At 43.2% G+C, this 21734-nt stretch overlaps 1 long non-coding RNA gene across 1 annotated transcript; it reads left to right on the plus strand.

The window, feature by feature from the left end:
* The first annotated feature begins 1597 nt into the window (after positions 1–1597).
* LOC121232812 lies at positions 1598–21496 on the plus strand. The gene is made up of 4 exons (XR_005931702.1): positions 1598–1725; positions 5681–5690; positions 13748–13761; positions 21486–21496. It is a non-coding gene; the product is annotated as an uncharacterized LOC121232812 (long non-coding RNA).
* Positions 21497–21734: the final 238 nt, after the last annotated feature.

The following is a 21734-nucleotide window of genomic DNA, read 5'->3' on the forward strand; positions in this document are numbered from 1 at the left end:
GGTATTTCAAGGACCCAAAGGGGTATCAGTGGGCCTTTGGTATAGCTGCCTTGGAGACGGAGGGAACTGAACAGCTGTCTACCCTGCCTGGTCTCTCTCAAGACCCTTCGGTTGTGGGGTTGCTGAGGGTTGAAGAACAAGTGCCAATCGCTACCACAATGGTGCACTGGCAGCAATATCACACCAACTGAGACTCCCTGATTCCCATCCATAAGTTGATTCGTGAACTGGAGAGCCAGGGAGTGATCAGCAAAACTCGCTCACCCTTTAATAGTCCCATATGGCCAGTGCGAAAGTCTAATGGGGAGTGGAGACTAACAGTTGACTATCGTGGCCTGAATGAAGTCACACCGCCAACGAGTGCTGACGTGCCAGACATGTGTGGCAGTACATCCCCCCCCCCCCATCCTGCCAGCAGGAAACAAAACTTCTCCAGGAAGGGAGAAGGGGAAGGAAACCCTGGAGGCTGCAGGTTGAAATTTGAACTGGCCAATCGAGATGCGCCAGGTACACCGAGGTGACCCTCCTAGCCAATAGAATTAAATGACCACAGGTCAGATTCGACAGGGGTATAAACGGGGTCCCGCCGCAGGACACGTTGGCAGTCCTCCTGGGAGCAGTGGGTCTGCAGTCGGGGACTCCCCCTCGGGCCGGGGCACCGCCCGAGGTAACTCCTCGAGGGAGAGAGCCCTCAGCTTTTAGGTGAGTGATATGCGCATTTTGAGCCATCACTTTAAATCTTGGGGATTCTTAAGTCGGCCGTGTAGTATTAATTCTCTTTACATCATTGAGCCTGTGGTTTTATAAAATGTTACCGGACTGCTAACTAACTTTTGCTGAAGAATAAATCTGAGTTTTAACACCTGTTGGATTTGGTTAGTCGTGCATCCGTAACAACATGCTAGAACTTCAATACGAACTAGAGTCAAAGGCAGCCAAGTGGTACGCCACAATTGACATCTCTAATGCATTTTTCTCAATCCCTCTGGCAGCAGAGTGCCATCCACAATTTGCTTTTACTTGGAGGGGCGTCCAGTACACTTGGAATTGACTGCCCCAGGGGTGGAAACACAGCCCCACCATTTGCCATGGACTAATCCAGACTGCACTGGAAAAGGGTGAAGCTCCGGAATACCTGCAATACATTGATGACATCATCTGTATATGGATGGGTTAAAAGATGGGATTTTGGTCCGTGGATGAACACTGGGGGAGAGGTAGATAGCTGAGGAAAATGCAGTCAGCACAGAAAATGGATGGTTTGTTGCCTGTTGCTTGGAATGCTGACCACGGAGATAAGAGAGCTGAGCAATACTGGGGGAGGACGGGCAGCAGGCTGTTGCACAGCACAGCTGTGTGCATGATTGGCGCGTGACTGCTGGATGATGACAATATGCCACGTGTACAAAGCCCATGAACCAATAGACAGGGTGGCTATGGCTCGTGCAGCGCGCCTGGCCAGCGAGCGCACGCGTCATAGGCTCCCTATGTTACAACCGAGGCGTGTTTTGGCACCCGCTGGCCACGTGTGCCGAAACCTGTTCCTCTTCAAATGTATAAATACCAGGATTTTTCCGAAGAGCATCAGGCTGGTGTATAGCGAGGCCACCGTTGCCTCCGTGGGGACGCCCACGTAAAGCTGACACCTAGCGATTGCTGGGCTGAGCTCGTGGCGCAAGATGGCACAAGAATGTATGGATGGTCCATCTTCCTCACAGTCCTCGAGTCAGTATGTTAATTTGCTTTACAAGATACCCTTAGCATAACATACATCTGTAGTTAATAAATGCTTGCTTTTTCCCCTTATAGTCAGTGTGTGTGTTCGCCTTCTCGGGAATCCTCGAAACCACCCTAAAACATCATCGTATGGGGCAACACGGCAGAAGAAGTTTTTGAGAAAGGGAAGAAAATAATCCAAATCCTTTTGAAGGCTGGTTTTGCCATAAAAGAAAGTAAGGTCAAGGGACCTGCACAGGAGATCCAGTTTTTAGGAATAAAATGGCAAGATGGACGTCATCAGATCCCAATGGACAACAAAACAGCAGCTATATGTCCCCACCGACCAATAAAAAGGAAACACAGGCCTTCTTAGGTGTCGTGGGCTTTTGGAGAATGCATATTCCAAATTACAGTCTGATTGTAAGCCCTCTCTATCAAGTTACCCAGAAGAAGAACGATTTTAAATGGGGCCCTGAACAACGACAAGTCTTTGAACCAATTAAATGGGAGATTGTTCATGCAGTAGCCCTTGGACCAGTCCGGGCAGGACAAGATGTTAAAAATGTGCTCTATACTGCAGCTGGGGAGAATGACCCTACATGGAGCCTCTGGCAGAAAGCACCTGGGGAGATTCAACCCCTGGGGTTTTGGAGTTGGGGATATCGAGGATCCGAGGCTCGCTATACTCCAACTGAAAAAGAGATATTGGCAGCATATGAAGGAGTTTGAGCTGCCTCAGAAGTGGTTGTTACTGAAACACAGCTCCTCTTAGCACCCCGACTGCCAGTGCTGGATGTTCAAAGGGAAGGTCTCCTCTACGCATCATGCAACTGATGCTACATGGAGTAAGTGGGTCGCACTGATAATGCAACGGGCTTGAATGGGAAACCCCAACCACACGGGAATCCTGTAAGTGGTCATGGACTGGCCAGAGGGCTGAAACTTCAGAGTGTTACCAGAGGAGGTTGTGAGAGACTGAAAGAGTTAATGTCTCAAACATTGTGGTGGGGCAAGTTCTGCTTAAAGACAAACCCTGCACAGCAAGGAACCCAGGTGAAAAGCCCATCGGCTCAGACATGACCAACAGGAGGGGGAGGGCGTGCTGGAGGGTGCGCAGCTCCCTGTTCTGATAAGCTGTTCTGATACAAAGATCAAACGATGGCCATGTCTGCAGGGAAGAAGAAGTTACTCCACAAATGACCCACAACCCCAAAGGCTCACAAACTGCTCATTAGCCTGACGAGTTCGGGTGCCCGCCCGAAGGAGGGGCAAGGAGATGATAAAAGGACACAAACTGAAGCCCCGGGCGCACAAGCCCACCGGGACTGGACCCCTCGGCTGACTGGCCCCCTCAGCTGACTGAACCAACGCTGGACCCAGGACCGGTGAAATCTTTCTCTCTTCCTTTCTCTCTCTCTGTCTTCTTCTCTCTTTCCTTTTCCTTTTCCACAATCCCTACACCTCATCTGTTTCAAGACATAAACTGTTGACCAAGTCTGAGACTAAGAGTGGATCCAGCCGCCCCTGAGCCCTTCTCTGAGGAGGAGTCTAGAAAGCAAGGGGGTCTGCTCTGAACCTCGTGACTCAACGGGAGGGATCTCCTTATTCCCTGAATTGAGGTATATGGTTACATGGTTTACAGAAGGAGTCTTATGCCAATTCCTGTTGTGAGAAACCCTGCCACCTACTACCACGCCTCCCCAGTTCCATTTGCTTCTGTCATAAATAAAATCTTTAACTGATCATTTGGTGTCGTTTCACCTTAATTTAGCCCAAGGGAATTTCGAATTAAACACGACTCCCTGGTCTGTCCAGTCTGGGTCGTGAGAGAGGTGACACATACTGAAGAGGCCCCACTGTATAATAAACTGCCAGAAAATGTAAAGCAATATGCCCTGTTTACAGATGGATCCTGTTGTATTGTGGGAAAACATCTTAGGTAGAAAGCTGCTGTGTGGAGTCCTACACGTTAAGTCGCAGAAACTGCTGAAGGAGAAGGTGAATCGAGTCAGTCTGCAGAGGTGAAAGCCATCCAGCTGGCTTTAGATACTGCTGATCAAGAAAAGTGGCTGGTGCTCTATCTCTGTACTGATTCCTCGATGGTGGCTAATGCCCTATGGGGGTGGTTACAGCAATGGAAGCAGTGCAACTGGCAGTGCAGAGGTAAACCCATCTGGTCTGCTGAATTATGGCAAGATATTGCTTCCCAGCTAGAGAATCTGGTTGTAAAAGTACATAGCATAGATGCTCACATACCCAAGAGTTGTGCCACTGAAGTACATTGAAACAATGAGCACGTGGACCAGGCTGCTAAAATTGAAGTGGCTCAGGTGGATCAGGACTGGCAACATAAGGGTGAGCTATTTATAGCTTAATGGGCCCATGACACATCAGGACATTTAGGAAGGGATGCGAGATAAAAATGGGCTCGTGCTCGAGGGGTGGACCTGACTAATGATGCCATTGCACAGGTTATCCGTGAATGTCAAACATGTGCCATGATCAAATAAGCTAAGTGGCTAAAGCCTTTTTGGTATGGAGGATGATGGCTGAAATATCAATATAGGAAAGCCTGGCAGAATGACTATATCACACTCCCACAAACTTGCCAAGGCAAGCACCATGTGCTTACAATGGTGGAAACAACTACTGGATGGTTGAAAACATACCCTGTGACCCATGCCACTGCCTGGAATACTGTCTTGGGCCTTGAAAAGCAAGTTTCATGGTGACACGGTGCCCCTGAAAGAGTTGAATCAGACTGTGTGACTCATTTCTGAAACAACCTTATAAACATCTGGGCCAAGGATCATGGCATTGAGTGGGTATATCACATCCCCTATCGTGCACCAGCCTCTGGGAAAATCAAATGATACAATGGACTGTTAAAAACTACACTGAGAGCAATGGGTATTGGGACATTCAAGCACTGGGATACACATTTAGCAGAAGCCACTTGGTTAGTTAACACTAGAGGATCTGCCAGTCGACCTAGCACTGCCCAATCAAAAACCCTGTGCACTGTGGAAGGAGATAAGGTCCCCATAGTACACATAAGGAACTTGTTGGGAAAGCCCGTCTGCGTTATTCCTTCCTCAGGAAAGGGTAAACCTATTTGTGGGATTGTTTTTGCTCAAGGACCTGGGTGCACTTTGGTGGATAATGCAGAAGAATGGGGGAGTCCAGTGTGTACCTCAAGGTGATTTAATCCTGGGTGAAAATAATCCATGATTTGAGTTGCATGTTATGGGAATTACTATAGCAGGAACCCCTTGTTGCTAGCCAGGCTAGGAGCAAGGGGAGGAGTTCATTGCAATGTTAAACCCTATAACATGGCCTAAAAGGACCAGGGGTGGAGATTGTAATGGATATGCCTTTAATTTGTTCTAACCGACAATTTGAGTAGCATGTTATAGGAATTACTATAGCAGGAACCACCTGAACCAGTGGAGGACAAGCCTTACAAGAAGCAGTGCAAGTGCAGCAGTGACCTGACCTGAGCTGGCTTTGGTGCCCGATAACTACACACAACACACCACCTCTCCTGTCCTGAGTGACCACCATAAGAGATGGAGCCCAAAGTCATGGACTAAATTATCTCAGCGGACATTTTGTGGACATTTATGGACGTTTTACAAACATTTTACAGGGGTGATCCATAGACTAAGGGAATAATATCTGTGTATTGTATCAAAGGATGGGAAGGGTGGTGGTGGTTAATGAGGATGTATTGGATAGTGTGGGACCTGAGCATGACGTAAATGGTATGGAATAAGGGGTGGAGAACGTGCTGGTTTTGGCTGGGATAGAGTTAATTTCCTTCATAGTAGCTAGTATGGGGCTATGTTTTGGATTTGTGCTGAAAATAGTGTTGATAATACAGGGTTGTTTTAGTTACTGCTGAGTAGTGCTTACACAGAGTCAAGGCCTTTTCTGCCCCTCATACTGCCCTGCTAGTGAGTAGTCTGGGGGTGCACAAAAAGTTGGGAGGGGACACAGCTGGGACAGATAACCCCAACTGACCAAAGGGATATTCCATACCATATGACATAATGCTCAGCAATAAAACTAGGGGGAAGGTTGGCCAGGGGGCTGCTGCTCGGGGACTGGCTGGGCATCAGTTGGTTGGTGGTAAGCAATTGTTTACATTTGCATCACTTGTCTTTCTTGGGTTTTATTTCTCTCTGTTATTTTCCTTTTCATTACAATATTATTATTATTATTATATTTTATTTAAATTATTAAACTGTTCTTATCTCAACCCATGAGTTTTCTCACTTTTACCCTTCTGATTCTCTCCCCCTCATCCCGCTGGGGCGGGGAGTGAGTGAGCGGCTGAGTGGTGCTTAGTTGCTGGCTGGGGTTAAACCACAACACTGCATTATATGGAGAACCAATCAGGGACAGAAAAGACTATGACCCCCAGTACAAAATAGCAAAAGGCATTTAATGTGGAGCAGAACCACATGGCTAGCTTGCTATGTCATTTTCAGCAAAATAATTTGAGCAGCCAAATTAAGAAAAGTGTCAAAATTACCTTACATATCAAATCAGTGACACGTCCTCCAGATGAAGTTTTTCAGAGCTTTATTTATTTAATCATTTAACTTGGTAGACTCTGACCAGGCTGCCACTGACCTTCAGCTTGGATTTTATGGTAAAGGGTTAATAACCTTCCTGGCTCAACCAAGTTGGTGACAGCATACATAGGGGCAATCCCATGCTCAGTACATGCCAGAGTAGAGAGGGAAATTATATCAGGCATTCTGAAAAAGGAATAGATTCATGTTATAAGCTCCAAATAAAATACACTGGCCAAAATGGATGGTTTGGCAGACATTTACAAGAATGTTTTACTGTTAATAATAATTTCATGTTGTTGACTAAAAAAAGAATTGTCGTCTATTTAAACTATTTAAATAAAGACTGAACAGGTTTGGTCAATACATATTTTCTACAGGCCATTCTAGATTAATCCATTCCTTTCCTCCCCCATCTCCTCCCCTACCGTCTCAAAAAAAATCCCCCACAACGCTGACAGCAATTTGGAAAAAGTAACCATTTTCCAAGCTCCTAAGGACAGCTTTTACTCTTTAAGCTGTGAAAAATGCAGAGTGACTTCATTATCATTACAGCTCAATGCTCTAATAACTGAGAACAAAATTTAACTCTTGCTGTTTTGTGTTTCTGAAAGAAAATTGTATTTTAGCCTTGTTTATTCTTAAAAAGTTAAAAGGAAGTTGAGGTTTGTTTCTAAAAGTTGGCCACAGAAGATCAAATTTGAAATTGGATTTTCACATACGATTTCCACTAAACTGTGGGATTCAATAGCAAAATCTAGCCCTAAATCAAGACATACTTTTTTTTAGCAGTGCTCTGGCCTGATATAAGACCCTGTATCAATTAATTAACCCTTACGCCCTTTAAGCATTTTACAGTTTTGCAGCACAGTCTTATTTGGGGTGAAAAAATAATATGATATATCAGTTTAAAAGTCCATCTACTAATTTAAAAGCCATACTCACTACTAAACCCTGTAAACCTTTACCTATGCTGATCTCCATCATGGTAGTTGTGGTGGGTTGACCCTGGCTGGATGCCAGGTGTCCACCAAAGCCATATCACTCCCCCTCCTCAGCTGGACAGGGGAGAGAAAATACGACAAAAGGCTCATAGGTAGAGATAAGGACAGGGAGAGATCACTCAGCAATTACCATCACAGGCAAAAAAGACTCAACTTGGGGAAAATTAACTTAATTTATCACCAACCAAATCAGAGCAGGATAATGAGAAATAAAACCATATCTTAAAATACCTTCCCTCCACACCTCCCTTCTTCTTGGGCACAGCTTCACTCCCAGTTTTCTCCACCTCCTCCCCCCAAGCGGCACAGGGGGAAGGGGAATGGGGGTTGCGGTCAGTTCATCACATGTTGTCTCTGCCGCTTCATCCTCCTCAGGGGGAGGACTCCTCACACTCTTCCCCTGCTCCAGAGTGGGGTCCCTCCCATGGGAGACAGTCCTCCACAAACTTCTCCAATGTGGGTCCTTCCCATGGGCTACAATTCTTCATGAACTACTCCAGCATGGGTCCCTTTCATGGGGTGCAGTCCTTCAGGAACAGACTGCTCCAGCGTGGGTCCCCTGCGGGGTCACAAGTCCTGCCAGCAAACCTGCTCCAGTGTGGGCTCCTCTCTTTCCATGGGTCCGCAGGTCCTGCCAGGAGCCTGCTCCAGTGTGGGCTCTCCAAGTGGTCACAGCCTCCTTCAGGCATCTACCTGCTCTGGCATGGGGTTCTCCACTGGCTGCAGGTGGATATCTGCTCCACTATGGACCTCCATGGGCTGCAGGGGGACAGCCTGCCTCACCATGGTCTTCACCATGGGTTGCAGGGGAATCTGTGCTCCAGCGCCTGGAGCACCTCCTCCCCCTCCTTCTTCACTGACCTTGGTGTCTGCAGGGTTGTTTCTCTTACATGTTCTCACTCCTCTCTCTGGCTGCAGTTTTCTGTTGCACAGCAACTTTATTTCCCTTCTTAAATATGTTATCCTAGAGGCACTACCACCGCCAACGATTGGCTCGGCCTTGGCCAGCGGTGGGCCTGTCTTGGAGCCGGCTGGCATTGGCTCTGTCAGACATGGGGGAAGCTTCCAGCAGCTTCTCACAGAAGCCACCCCTGTAGCCTCCCCGCTACCAAAACCTTGCCACGCAAACCTGATACAGTAGTGTTCACCCATATTGCTGAGGACTGTTCTTGGGTTGAAATTGCAAATAAAACTCTCACCACTTGGAAAAAAATGGAAAATATGAGAAGGGGCAGAGGGACATAAGGTTCCACTCTCTCACTTCCTCTAGAAAATCTGTGGTTAATGGTTCAATCCTGAGCTACCAGACCATAAAAATTTTGATAGCTAAGCTATTCCTGAAGAAGCACACAGAACAAATTTCAGTATGCAATATAAGGATACTTAACTCCTTTCTCCATATTTCTTCTAAAGACTCAATTGTTTATGGGTAGAATCAGAATGTGCAGCCTAGAGAAATAGTTTATTGTTTTTATTTCTTTTAAAAAACTTGCACAGGTGTCCACGTGTCAGAGTATTTTGGGTTTTTGTCTCTCCTGCTGAGAAAAAAGAATATCTAAAATTAAGTTCTTATGCCAGTTTAGACACCTTAAATATAGTTGTCTGATTTGCTACAGTGCAAACATCTACATTTTACCTTAGCTGACTCTAACCCCTGACTGGCTTTTTATTTGGCCAAAGCATGATGCTCGTTCCCAATAATGCTTTCATCATGTAGTCAAAAGCAGTACATGACTGAACATTACTATCTGTTAAGAAATTGTACTGAATGTTTCTCCGAACACAAACACAAGATGGGTCTTGTGAACCAGTATTGTACCTATTGAGCTCCCTCTTGGCTCCAGGAGGGTAGAAACCAGTACCTGCAGTGTATATATAAATTTAGAAACCTATTTTGAAACAGAAGTCATTTTTCAGCTAGTATTAGCTGAGACCGCGCTTCAGAACAAATCCATCACTAACAGTCTGTCTGCAGTGGAATCAGGCCAATGAAACTGTGTTCACTTATGCAGGCAGTGGAACTTTAGCCACAGGAGACAGGAAGAGGCTGTCTCAGAAGATCTCCGAGTTCTTGGAATACAGATTTCAGTGGGAGGGGGAAGAATATCTTTGCGTCTGGCCCAGGAGGACGTGCTCCAGTCAAAAGAGTTCAGCTGTCTCTCTAAGGCTGACCCCAAAAAATGCAAGTTCTTACATCCTTCCTTCAGCAGGCTGGCAAATGTAGAGACCTAAAAGCCAAAATAAACACTGTACCATCGACAATCCACAGATGGAACCCAAGAAGGAGGAAAGGGCCAGCAGAGTAGTAGCAGCCCTCTTCAAAGGGCAAGCAGGAGTTCATGTTTGGCCATGCCAAACTCTCACCAACAGCAGAGGCCAAACTTTTTCAGGTTCATCCTGATACCAAAAAGCCGGTCAAAGAAACTCTCTAAGACTCATTTTGGAGTTTTAGAAAGCAGGCATTCTTTATTGCAGCGCTGGATGCACGGGGGATAATTCCACCTAGCATGCATGCCACAGCTTCAGCACAAACAGGTTAAATGGAGTAACAATTACATATTAATCAGATTAGTATATATATACATAAAAATTATTGTAACTGATTATCATAGTACTGCCTACATCCGATCATGTGCAATGAAGGATCCATTTGAGTCGAAGGGCTGCTTTTACGACCACCGACCCATTTGAGATTCTGTTGGCTGTCCTTGAAGTCTTTGTTCTTGTCCTTGTTCTTTGATCTTGAAGCTTAAAGCAGTTTCAATCACATGTGGTCAGTTTCAACATTGTTCTCATCTAGCGTACAGGAACATCTAGTCATAAGAGCCAAGAACTGCCAAACTTAGGAGTAACTACCTCTACTAGTTAATTACTTGGCTACACTTTTGTCTATTGTTTCAATCATAGTGTTAGTATAAGATTTCTAATGATTATTTACCAAATCTCACTTTTACAGTCATCTAGCAGCAAACCAGTTTCCATGGCTGGTACAAAATATTAAAACCATCAAAATATTTAGACATACCATACAGAATGTATGGACATATGCTATCAGTCCTTCTCTGTTGAAAGATAGAAAAAGCAACAATAAAAATGGAATAGCTCATGCTGCAGCTGAGGGCATAGCCACCAGCTCTTAACAGGACCCTGGAACTTGTCAAGGAATATTAGCATACTTAAGGCACTCTTGCGTTAGATTATGGCTACATTACCACAGAAAAGACACCTCCAGATGCCAAGAGACACCCGCCCAGCACTGAATGCTACTGAGCATCTACAGATGTAAAATATTTGTAGATTATACTGAAGTGTAGCAGTTTGACTGTGTTGTTCCTATCAGAAATGTTCTCTCATACTATGTCTCTCAGATATGCATAGAGCACATTTATTTTGAGATGAGATGCAATACCAGTACACAAGTATGCAGGGGCATATAATATATTTCAAATAAATAAAATACTTTGGAACTATGAAATCCACTACAGTTAAGTGTTGCAGTAGAAAGATCTTCAAGATTGCTTTAAAAGAACAGAAAGCATTAATCCTCAAAGCTAGTAAGACTCTAAAATAAGATACTAGAGTACAGTCATTGAGTGCTAGCCTCATCAACTCTTGAGTCAAGAAGCAGTAGGGAGTTTTGAATGAAATAAAGTTTCAGCCGAATTACAAACTCCTTCATCCACAAACTCATTAGACATATCATGTTCAATGTCAATGTATAGTGTCCATTCCTAAAACATCCCTTACATAAACACTTTGCATGTGATGCGCACATTGACATCTAGCAAAGAACAACACAAAGGATTTAGGTGGAGAGGATTTAGGTGGAGAGGCAGTTACACAAGGGTGTAAATTTCCTGTCTAGCAAAGTCAGGGTTGTCAGGGAGAAAGGTCAAGAAGAGCTACATAATGCAAATTGTCTGCTCGTCCCTTCTAACAGTGCAGTTCTACATTAGAGACCATACACACTAGCCCAGAATATCTGTCAGAGTGCTTCTGTAACTACTTCTTCCTCTGCTTTTGTTCAACTTCTCAGGCTGGCCATGGGCTCTGAATTTTCCCTTCAGTAGGGGTTATTAATGTATTATAAAGTGATTTTGCCACCCAAACCATTTCCTAAGGATACTACTTCCTCATAGATCTCCTTTCATATTTCTTTTCAGAGACATTATAATACATTTCCCAAACTCCTCTTCCACCCTCCCCCATTGTTGTGGCTTAACCCCAGCCAGCAACTAAGCACCATGCAGCTGCTCACTCACTTCCCCCCCACCCAGTGGGATGGGGGAGAGAATCAGGAAAAAAAAAAGTAAAACTCGTGGGTTGAGATAAGAACAGTTTAATAGGACAGAAAGGAAGAAAGTAATAATGATAATAATAACAATAATAAAATGACAATAAGAATAATAAAAGAATGGGAATATACAAAACAAGTGATGCACAATGCAATTGCTCACCACTCACCGACCGATGCCCAGTTAGTTCCTGAGCAGCGATCCACCCCCCAGGCCAACTACCCCCAGTTTATATACTAGGCATGACGTCACATGGTATGTGTCATGGTTTAACCCCAGCCAGCAACTAAGCACCACGCAGCCGCTCACTCACTCCCCCCCCACCCAGTGGGATGGGGGAGAAAATCAGGAAAAAGAAGCAAAACCCACGGGTTGAGATAAGAACAGTTTAATAGAACAGAAAAGAAGAAACTAATAATGATAATGATAACACTAATAAAATGACAACAGCAATAATGAAAGCATTGGAATGTACAAATGATGCACAGTGCAATTGCTCACCACCCGCCAACCGGCACCCCGCTAGTCCCCGAGCAGTGATTCCCCGCCCCCACTTCCCAGTTCCTATACTAGATGGGACGTCACATGGTATGGAATACCCTGTTGGCCACTTTGGGTCAGGTGCCCTAGCTGTGTCCTGTGCCAACTTCTTGTGCCCCTCCAGCTTTCTCGCTGGCTGGGCATGAGAAGCTGAAAAATCCTTGACATTTGTCTAAACACTACTTAGCAACAACTGAAAACATCAGTGTTATCAACATTCTTCTCATACTGAACTCAAAACATAGCACTGTACCAGCTACTAGGAAGACAGTTAACTCTATCCCAGCTGAAACCAGGACAGTATGGAATACCCCTTTGGCCAGTTTGGGTCAGCTGTCCTGGCTGTGTCCCCTCCCAACTTCTTGTGCCCCTCCAGCCTTCTTGCTGGCTGGGCATGAGAAGCTGAAAATTCCTTGACTCTAGTATAAATACTACTTAGCAACACCTGAAAACATCAGTGTGTTATCAACATTCTTCTCATACTAAATCCAAAACATAACACTATACCAGCTACTAGGAAGAATATTAACTCTATCCCAGGCAAAACCAGGACACTGACTAAATTTTGTGTATAAATAACTGTCAGTTTGTACTGACGGTGTGCTGGTTTGTGCCATGCACCTGTATCTGCACATTTACGTAATAAACGAAAATACCTCTACTCTGTGTGTAATTTGGGCAATGCACACAGGGTAATGGACCCAAGTTGTTTGGACAACAGTTTTTGATGACCCAGATGGGACTGTGCTGACAGCCTTGCCTGGTTCATCTTGCCACATCCGATGGGGAGAAGAGACCTGAGTGGCCTCTAGCACGCACTGACGTGTTGATCCGGGACTCCATCAGCTCCTCTCCTGTAGTCAGGCGGTAAGCAATACAACGGTGCAACGCTACTGAAAAGAGATTTTTTTTTTTTTTAATAAGAGAAAAGGGGAGTAGGGGGCAAGATCTTTCAGGGAAGCAGGTAGCATTTGGTAACATTTGTTTAGTTTTGGGCTAGCATAATTTTGTTTCTACACGTTGGTACCAAGGAGGACGTTCCTCATTTGGTTAGTTAGTGTACGCATTGTTTTGGGTAAAGGGAGACATTCCTCGTTTTGTGTACACGTTGGGAAATGTAGGGAGACGTCCCTCGTTTTGATTAGTGTATGAAACACTGGGTTAGGAAATTCTTTTTCGGTACCGAAATGGGCGCTACTGCTTCCCAGGAGACACCCCTTTGTTCTCCTCTAGGATGCATCCTAAAACATTGGAATAAATTTGGTGGGGATCCCATGACAAAAGAGAAATTGAAAAGATATTGTAATCAGTGGTGGCCACAATATTGTTTGGAAGATGGTGAGAAGTGGCCTGAAAATGGGTCTTTAAAATATAATACCATTTTGCAATTGATGTTATTTTTGTCAAAGGACAGAAAAATAGTATGACCTTCCATATGTGGATTTTGTGGATTTGTTTTTCACCTTAAGGAATGTCTGGGAGATTAGAAAGAAGTGTGGTTTGGTGGATTCTAAACATCAAAACGGAATATATCTGGTTAAAAAGAAAAATAGTGACTCTTGTACAGGTTGTAAAATTAGGAAAAATGGTTTGGAAGACAGTGAAGAAGATGTTCAATTGCTGGTTGCACCTTCTAAAGCTAATGAATGTGAAAGCTCAGAGGAGGGAGATATTGTTAGTCTGGTAGCTGGGAGAACGAGGCGTCAGAAGTCTAGTGTTTAAGCCCCTTTAAGACAAGCAGTGGGCCCGAATGGAAGCCCTGTGTATGTACATGTTCCATTTACTACCTCAGATTTATTAAATTGGAAACAGGCATTCAAGTCTTATCAGAATAACTCAGAGGGGATGTATAGCACTGTAAAGACTGTAATGATAACTCATAATCCTAATTGGGGAGATATACAAGCTCTTTTAGAGTACTTATTTAACCATGAGGAACGGAGGACAGTCTTAGAAAAGGCTAGAGAAGAACTATTCCAACAACATGGAGGAATACCTAATGCTGACACATATCTCCCAAAGGAAGATCTAGGGTGGGACCCTAATACAGATGAGGGATTAATGAGAGTAAAGGAATACCAGAAACTAATTTTATACGGAATCCAAAATGGGGCAGAAAAACCCAAGAATTTATCTAAGCTATATGAAATAAGACAAGGAGACAAAGAGACCCCATCTGCCTTTTATGAAAGAATATGTGAAGTAGCTCGAAAATGGACAAATTTGGATCTGGATGATGCTAGTAATATGAAATTTTTTAATATGTTGTTTATTGGTCAGTCAGCATCAGACATTAGGAAGAAATTGCAAAAAGTGGATAGTGCAGATGGAATGACAATTTCACAATTGATGTCAATTACATATAAAGTTTATAATAATCAGGAGGAAGTGGAAGAAAAAGAAAAAGAAAAAAACAAAACCAAAGCTACAGGCTTCCTTTTTAGCCGCTTTGGCAGAAGGACAAGGGAGAGGTAGAGGTAGAGGAAGAGGAAATTCACCAAGTGGATTTAGGGGCCAAGGAGGAGGCCATGGAAATTTGAGGGGGAATCAGTGCGATACCCCTTTAGGACCTAGTCAGTGTGCATATTGTAAGCGAGAGGGCCATTGGAGAAGGGAATGTCCACAACTTTCAAATAGCCAGGAAAGAGGGACAGGGGAAGCCGTTGGGGTGATGACTGAGATTGGGTTGGACTGAAGGGGACCAGAGGAATCTATTAAAGTTTCCCCAGCTGATCCTCTGGTTCCAGTGAAGCTGGGGAATGAAACAATAGATTTTTTAATAGATAGTGGGGCAACACATTCCGTACTTGCAGACTGTAAGGGACCATTAAGTAAAATCAAAACTAGTGTAATTGGTGCCACCAGGAAAAGGACTCTAAAATCATTTTTGCAACCAATGGAGTGCACAATTGGAAATACTACAGTAACTCATTCCTTTCTCTATATGCCAGAGTGTCCCCTGCCACTGTTGGGGAGAGATTTATTATGTAAATTGAATGCACAAATAACTTTCTCTGAAAATTCTTTACACTTACATATTCCCCCAGAACATGGTTGGAAGGCACAGATATGTTTGCTGAGTCAATGTGAGAACAATGAAGATGCAGATATTCCTGAAAAAATATTGAATGCAGTAATACTATTGGTATGGGCATTGGGAAAACCAGGATGAGCAAAGAATAAAACTCCAATTAAAACTGAATTGAAACCTGGAGCTCAACTGGTAAGAAAAAACCAATACCCTATAAAATTGGAGGTGAGGAGAAAATTGGAACCACTTATTAACCCCTTCTTAGAATATGGATTGTTACAAGAATGCCAATCAGAATTTAATACCCCCATCTTACTGGTAAGAAACCCTAATTCTCAAGAATATAGATTAGTGCAAGACTTGCGAGAAATTAACATTCTGACAGTCGATCTCCACCCTATGGTACTGAACTCCTATATGTTGCTTGCTTCTATCCCTGAAAATAATGTGTATTTTACAGTTCTAGATTTGAAAGATGCTTGCTTTTGCATCCCAGTGGATGAACAGAGTCAACTCATTTTTGCTTTTGAATGGGAAAACCTGACTACTGGACGGAAAACCCAATTATGTTGGACTGTACTGCCACAAGGATTTAAGAACAGCCCCACGTTATTTGGTAACGTATTGGCAAAAGAACTGGAACAATGGCAAAGTGACAATGAACATATAACTTTGTTACAGTATGTTGATGATTTATTAATTGGTTCAAATAATTACAGCGAGTGCCTTGAAGCTACAATTAGTTTACTGAATTTCTTAGGACTTGCAGGATATCGTGTCTCCAAGGAAAAGACACAAATAGTAAAAGACAGAGTTCGATATTTGGGATTTGACATAATGCAGGGACAGGGGGAGTTAAGTGCAGAACGAAAAGAAGCAATTTGTAGAATTGCAGTACCCACCTCAAAGAAACAATTAAGAGGATTTTTTGGGCATGGCCAAACGGTGTCAACTGTGGATCCCTAATTTTGGACTGATTGCTAAACCAGTGTATGCTGCTATTAAAGGGCCAGAAGAGCAGTTGGAATGGACTGCAGAATGCTGAAAAGGGTTTCATGAAATCAAGAAAAGACTAATGGAAGCTCCTGCATTAGGACTTCCAAATTTGGAGAAACCCTTTCAGCTATATGTACATGAGAGGCAGCAAGTAGCCCTAGGTGTCCTAACCCAAATGTTGGGAAGTTGGAAGAGACCCGTGGGGTATTCTTCTAAATAGTTGGATGAGATCAGTAAAGGAAGGCCTGCTTGCCTGAGAGCTGTTGCAGCAGCAGTGATTTTGCTTGAAGAGGCCAGGAAACTGACTTTGGGACAACATATAACTGTATTTGTACCCGATGCTGTGATGTCTCTCCTAGAAAATAAGGGACACCATTAGATTTCTCCCAGCAGAGTGGGTAAATAACAGTCTGTCTTGCTGGAGCAGGATGATGTCACCCTTTCAATATCTACTACTTTAAATCCTGCGACTTTACTGCCAATTTCGGAACAAAACGAATTACAGCATGATTGCTTGACAACAGTTGAAAAAGTTTATTCTAGCAGACCGGATTTACAAGATACTCCTCTTTCAGATTTTGATTTAGAATTATATACAGATGGGAGTAGTTTTATGTCTGAAGGAAAGCGATGTGCTGGATATGCAATAGTGACTAGAGACCATATTCTGGAAGCTGAGTCTTTACCTCATAATACTTCAGCCCAGAAAGCTGAATTGATAGCTCTGATTCAAGCTTTAGAAATGAGTACTGGAAAGAAAGTTAATATATATACCAACTCAAAATATGCCTTGGGAGTTGTCCGTGCTCATGGGGCAATTTGGAAGGAAAGGGGCTATCTAAACTAACAAGGAACTCCTGTTAAATATGGTGCCGAAAATGTAAAATTGTTACAAGTTGTTTTAAAGCCAGAAAAAGTTGCAATAATTCATTGTAAAGCACACCAGAAGGGAAACAATGAAGTAATCAGAGGAAATCGGAGAGCAGATGCAGCTGCCAGAGGCAGCTTTTAAAAAAACCAAAGATAGAAGGAGATCTAATTCCAGATCGATGCCTAGATTTAACTCCTCCGCAGTACACAGAAAAAGAAGATCAACTGGCTGAACAACTAGACTGTACCCAAATTGAACAAGGATGGTGGATGACACCTTTAAAACAACTCTTAATTCCTGAAAGGACAATGGAATTTGTATTGAAGAAATTACACCAGGAAACACTCTGATGCGTTGGTTCTTGTTGCAAAAAAATATGTCATAGGACCAAAAATGCAAAGCCTTGCAGATATAGTGGTAAAGAAATGTCCAGCATGTTGTGCAAATAATCCAAAAATTCAAAAGAAGAGACCAGGAGGAAATATAAAACAAGGAATAACATCTGGAGACTACAGGCAAATGGATTTCTCGGAGTTGCCTAGGTGTAATCAATATAAATATCTACTAGTTTTGGTAGATACCTTTTCTGGTTGGCCTGAAGCTTTCCCCTGTCGCACCAATAAAGCTAGAGAAGTGGTTAAAGTAATGCTAAAATAAATTATTCCAAGATTTGGTATTCCAGAGGGAATATCTTTGGATAATTGATCTTGGTCAATACAATTGGCTCTAAAAGGACCCAGAAAACAGGTGATGTTGGGAATGCTAACTTTGTGCCCTTTGTGGAGAAAACAACCCCTAACCTCCAAATTATGGGGAAAATTTAAAAGATCTAATGTAGATCCATGGCAACATCCATCAACTGGAACAACAGTAGGGTGGATATTAGAAACTATATTTAGCCCTCAGATAACTTCTTTTAGAAATCATGTATGGTTACACAATTTGACTGGACAAATTGAGGCATTAGAAAACGCTACGAAAATCGGCCTACATGATTTAAATGTATAATTACGAACTACCTCAAGAATGACACTCCAAAATCGTCTAGCTTTAGATCTGTTGCTTTTACATGAACATGGTGTCTGTGGATATTTAAAACTAAAGGATGACAAATGTTGTATCATGTATACAGAGGGGTTAAAAGATGGAATTTTGGTGCGTGGATGAACACTGGGGGAGAAGTAGATAGCCGAGAAAAATGCAGTCAGCACAGAAAACAGATGGGTTTTGCCTGTTGCTTGGAATGCTGACCATGGAGATAAGAGAGCTGAGCAATACTGGGGGAGTGCGGAGGCACAGGACAGCACACACAGACCAATGTGATCAGGTGAAGTCCACTTTACTAGAGCATCAGACATCATTTTATACATTAGTTACATCTGTACATGCGTTTAGCTATTTTACTATTGGTTGCACACATTATTCATGCACTGTCCACGCGCCCAGTTACACTTAATGATTGGTTATATCAACACTGTACACGCGCATAAACATAAAACATAATTGGTTATACTAACTAAAACATACAAGACTTGTCTCAGTCTAATTGGTCAAGATAAACTGCCGAAGTGAGGTTGTTTGTGCCAAGTTCTCTTTATCGTGGAATGCGCACCTGTGTTTTTCTAATTGGTATCTTTCTTATTTTTGTCTTCTGTTTATTCTGTTCAAGGCCTTCTAAAGGCGTCTGGAATGCTCTTGTGATCATTAGCTAAAAATGTTCCACAACATCTCCCCCTTTTTTCTTTAAAAAGAGCATTAACAGATCTAGACGCCACTCTCCGCGAACTCAGCCCAGCAATCGGTAGGTGTCAGCTTTACGTGGGCGTCCCCACAGAGGCAACGATGGCCTTGCCGTACACCAACCCGATGCTCTTCGGAAAATCCCGGTATTTATACATTTGCAGAGGAACGGATTTCAGCACACGTGGCCAGCGGGTGCTAAAATTTGCCTCAGTTGAAACATAGGGAGCCTATGGCACATGCGGTCGCTGGCCAGGCGCGCCGCATGAGTCATAGCCATCCTATCTATTGGTTCACGGGCTTTGTGATGCGGTTGCAGTGCACAGAGAATCTTGACCTGTTATGTTGGTCAAGGTGACCTACACGTTAGTTTTTGGCTGAGGTGGTATTCACATTGTCGCACCATCTAGGGTGTTCCAGATGATGATGGTCGTACAAATCGAGCGGGAGTCCATCGTGGGCCTGTGAACTCAGCCCTTTGCAAAGACCTATGAATACAATTAATTAAAACACAGTAAAAGCAACATTATACCTAATAAAATACACAAGAATAAAAGAAACCCCTATTTTTAACAAAGATACAAACCAACTCCTAAGTCCCCATCCCGCAGCTAAATGTTCTAAGCCGAAATGGCAGCTTTCTTAATTGCGTTGAAACCCTTGCAGCTCCTTCTTGCCTCTGCAGTTCTGTTATCTTGTTTATTAATTGCTACACTGTCCAAGTTCCTCATGTCCGTTGTTTCTCTGGTGGTTCAAAGGTCCATTCATGTTGTAGCTGTCACGTACTCCGGTCCACTCACGTTGACTGTGGCGTACTTAACTCTAAATAATCAGGTTCAAAGAAATGTCCCCTGCTTTCCATGAAATCTCCCACAATTCCTTTCTTTTGTTTATGAGCAATCCAGACTTGACTAATAACTTGGGATGCCATTTTCCTCAACAAGCTAACCAAACAAGGTAAAATTATTACAATAGCTAAAATCACGATAACTACAACAATACCCATGCGACATAATTCTTTAAACCAACCTGTTATCCCTAATGACCCAAACCATTCATCCAAGGGGTTCTTCTCTACTACCACTTTATTCATGTTATCTTTCAACTGCTGCAACTTTTCATGTATAGACTTCGAATGACCTGATATGTTCATACAGCACATTCCTTCAAAATCCTCACAGCCATGTCCTTGTGCTAACAATAAAAAATCTATAGCCGCCCTATTTTGTAAAATAGCATGCCTTATGTTTTCTGTGTCTTCTAAGAGATCATTTATAATACTAGATGTAAGATTTAATTGCTTCGACGTCCAACATGCTAAACGTTGCAACTCCCGTAACGCATTACCCGCTGCAGCCCCTGGTGTAAAAAGAGATAGCAGCACTCTTGTGGCCTTGCCTAACAGTCGTACGTTATCGTTACAATCAGGCCCAAGATTTTCTATAGATCGCTTGTGTCTTCGATTGTCTGTTAAATTCAGTAACTGAATAATAGAGGGTGCAAACAATGTAAGCTTACCCAAGTAACATGGTCCGCCAAAAGATCTCACTGGGATGCCGTGCCAAGCACGATCACCGCATATCAAAAAATATCCGCTTGGTAAAGCCTTGGCGGTATAATTAGTACCTATAAATATCTTACTCCCCTGGGTTTCTGCTCCCACGGCTCCTACACAATAATCCCTACTATCCATAAACTTATACCAAGAGCTTGGACTAGATACATTTGTCCACCCCGACATATTGTGTTGCCAATAATAATTAATTCCTGTGCTAAACCCTCCTGCCAAATATACACATGACTTATTACCATATGTTGATCCTACTAAATCAAGCTCTTGCGGATCCCAGGGCAATGTAACATTAAGAGAATTGATAATCTTTGCAGTTGCTACCCCTGTAAGATTTTGACAATGCTGCTGTGGGATGTGCGACGAATACAAGCTGTAACAGGTCTCATTGATCTTTGTTTCATTCAAAGCACTGCCATCAGAAACCCATGCTCGAAAATCTGGCAGGTACAAATATGGCACTCCCACCAAACATGTTCGAAATGGATCTGAGGGTGTACTCATTGAGAGGCAAAAAGACTGTTCTCCTGTCTGGGTGGCCCAGGTTATCCACATATTTTGCCTTGGGTTAATTCGGTGTAATGGTAATGCTGGCTGTACCACCGCACATATTGCGATGAGGCAGCAAAGTGTTTCCACCAACGGTGGCGCACCTAATACCTTCTTGTGTCGTTCCATGTCTTGTCAATAATCTGATAACTTCTGGGCATCCGGACGTTTACCCCACACTGTTTCCCCACTTTTTTTTTTTTTTTTTTTTTTGCAAGATTCCCTTTATTTCACAAAAGAATCCAACTTATATATGTTTCAACAAAGATCCAGAAAGTACTAACGACTCACAGCCAATACTACTAGCACAGGAGGGCATATCTGACCCAGCTGGGGTGTTTGCCAGTCCTCAGAACAGTTAAAGATAAAAACACTCCATAGACATACTCGTGACTGTCTTCAGCCACATCTTCCCAGGCCTACACAAGGCCATCCTCCAACCTGACCTTGTGAAACTAGTTCTTCAAAGGCTTGGCAAACATGCAGCACAACAAATTCTAACGGTCACTCTTGAAAACAAATGCCAGGTGTTCCGAGCTGCTCCCACATCGCCCCCTTTTTTGTTTAGGAACATCAGATTCACGAGGAAGGCAGCGAGGACTCTAGCTTCGAACTGACGCAATCCTCGTACTGCTCCTCAGGTGATTCTGATTGCTGCAAACACACAAATGATTAATAACCCTCCAATAGCAATATAAATTCAGATACACAAATTTAAACCTTCAAATCATGTTTTTGGATTTAAGCATTCAACACTATTAGACAATTCTTTGAAAAACACCTTATTCTGCTAATTTCATATATACACTTTCATTCCCTTGTAAAGGAGTTACACAGAG

The sequence above is a fragment of the Aquila chrysaetos genome, chromosome W (assembly GCF_900496995.4).
Source record: "Aquila chrysaetos chrysaetos chromosome W, bAquChr1.4, whole genome shotgun sequence".
NCBI classification, from domain to species: Eukaryota; Metazoa; Chordata; class Aves; order Accipitriformes; family Accipitridae; genus Aquila; species Aquila chrysaetos.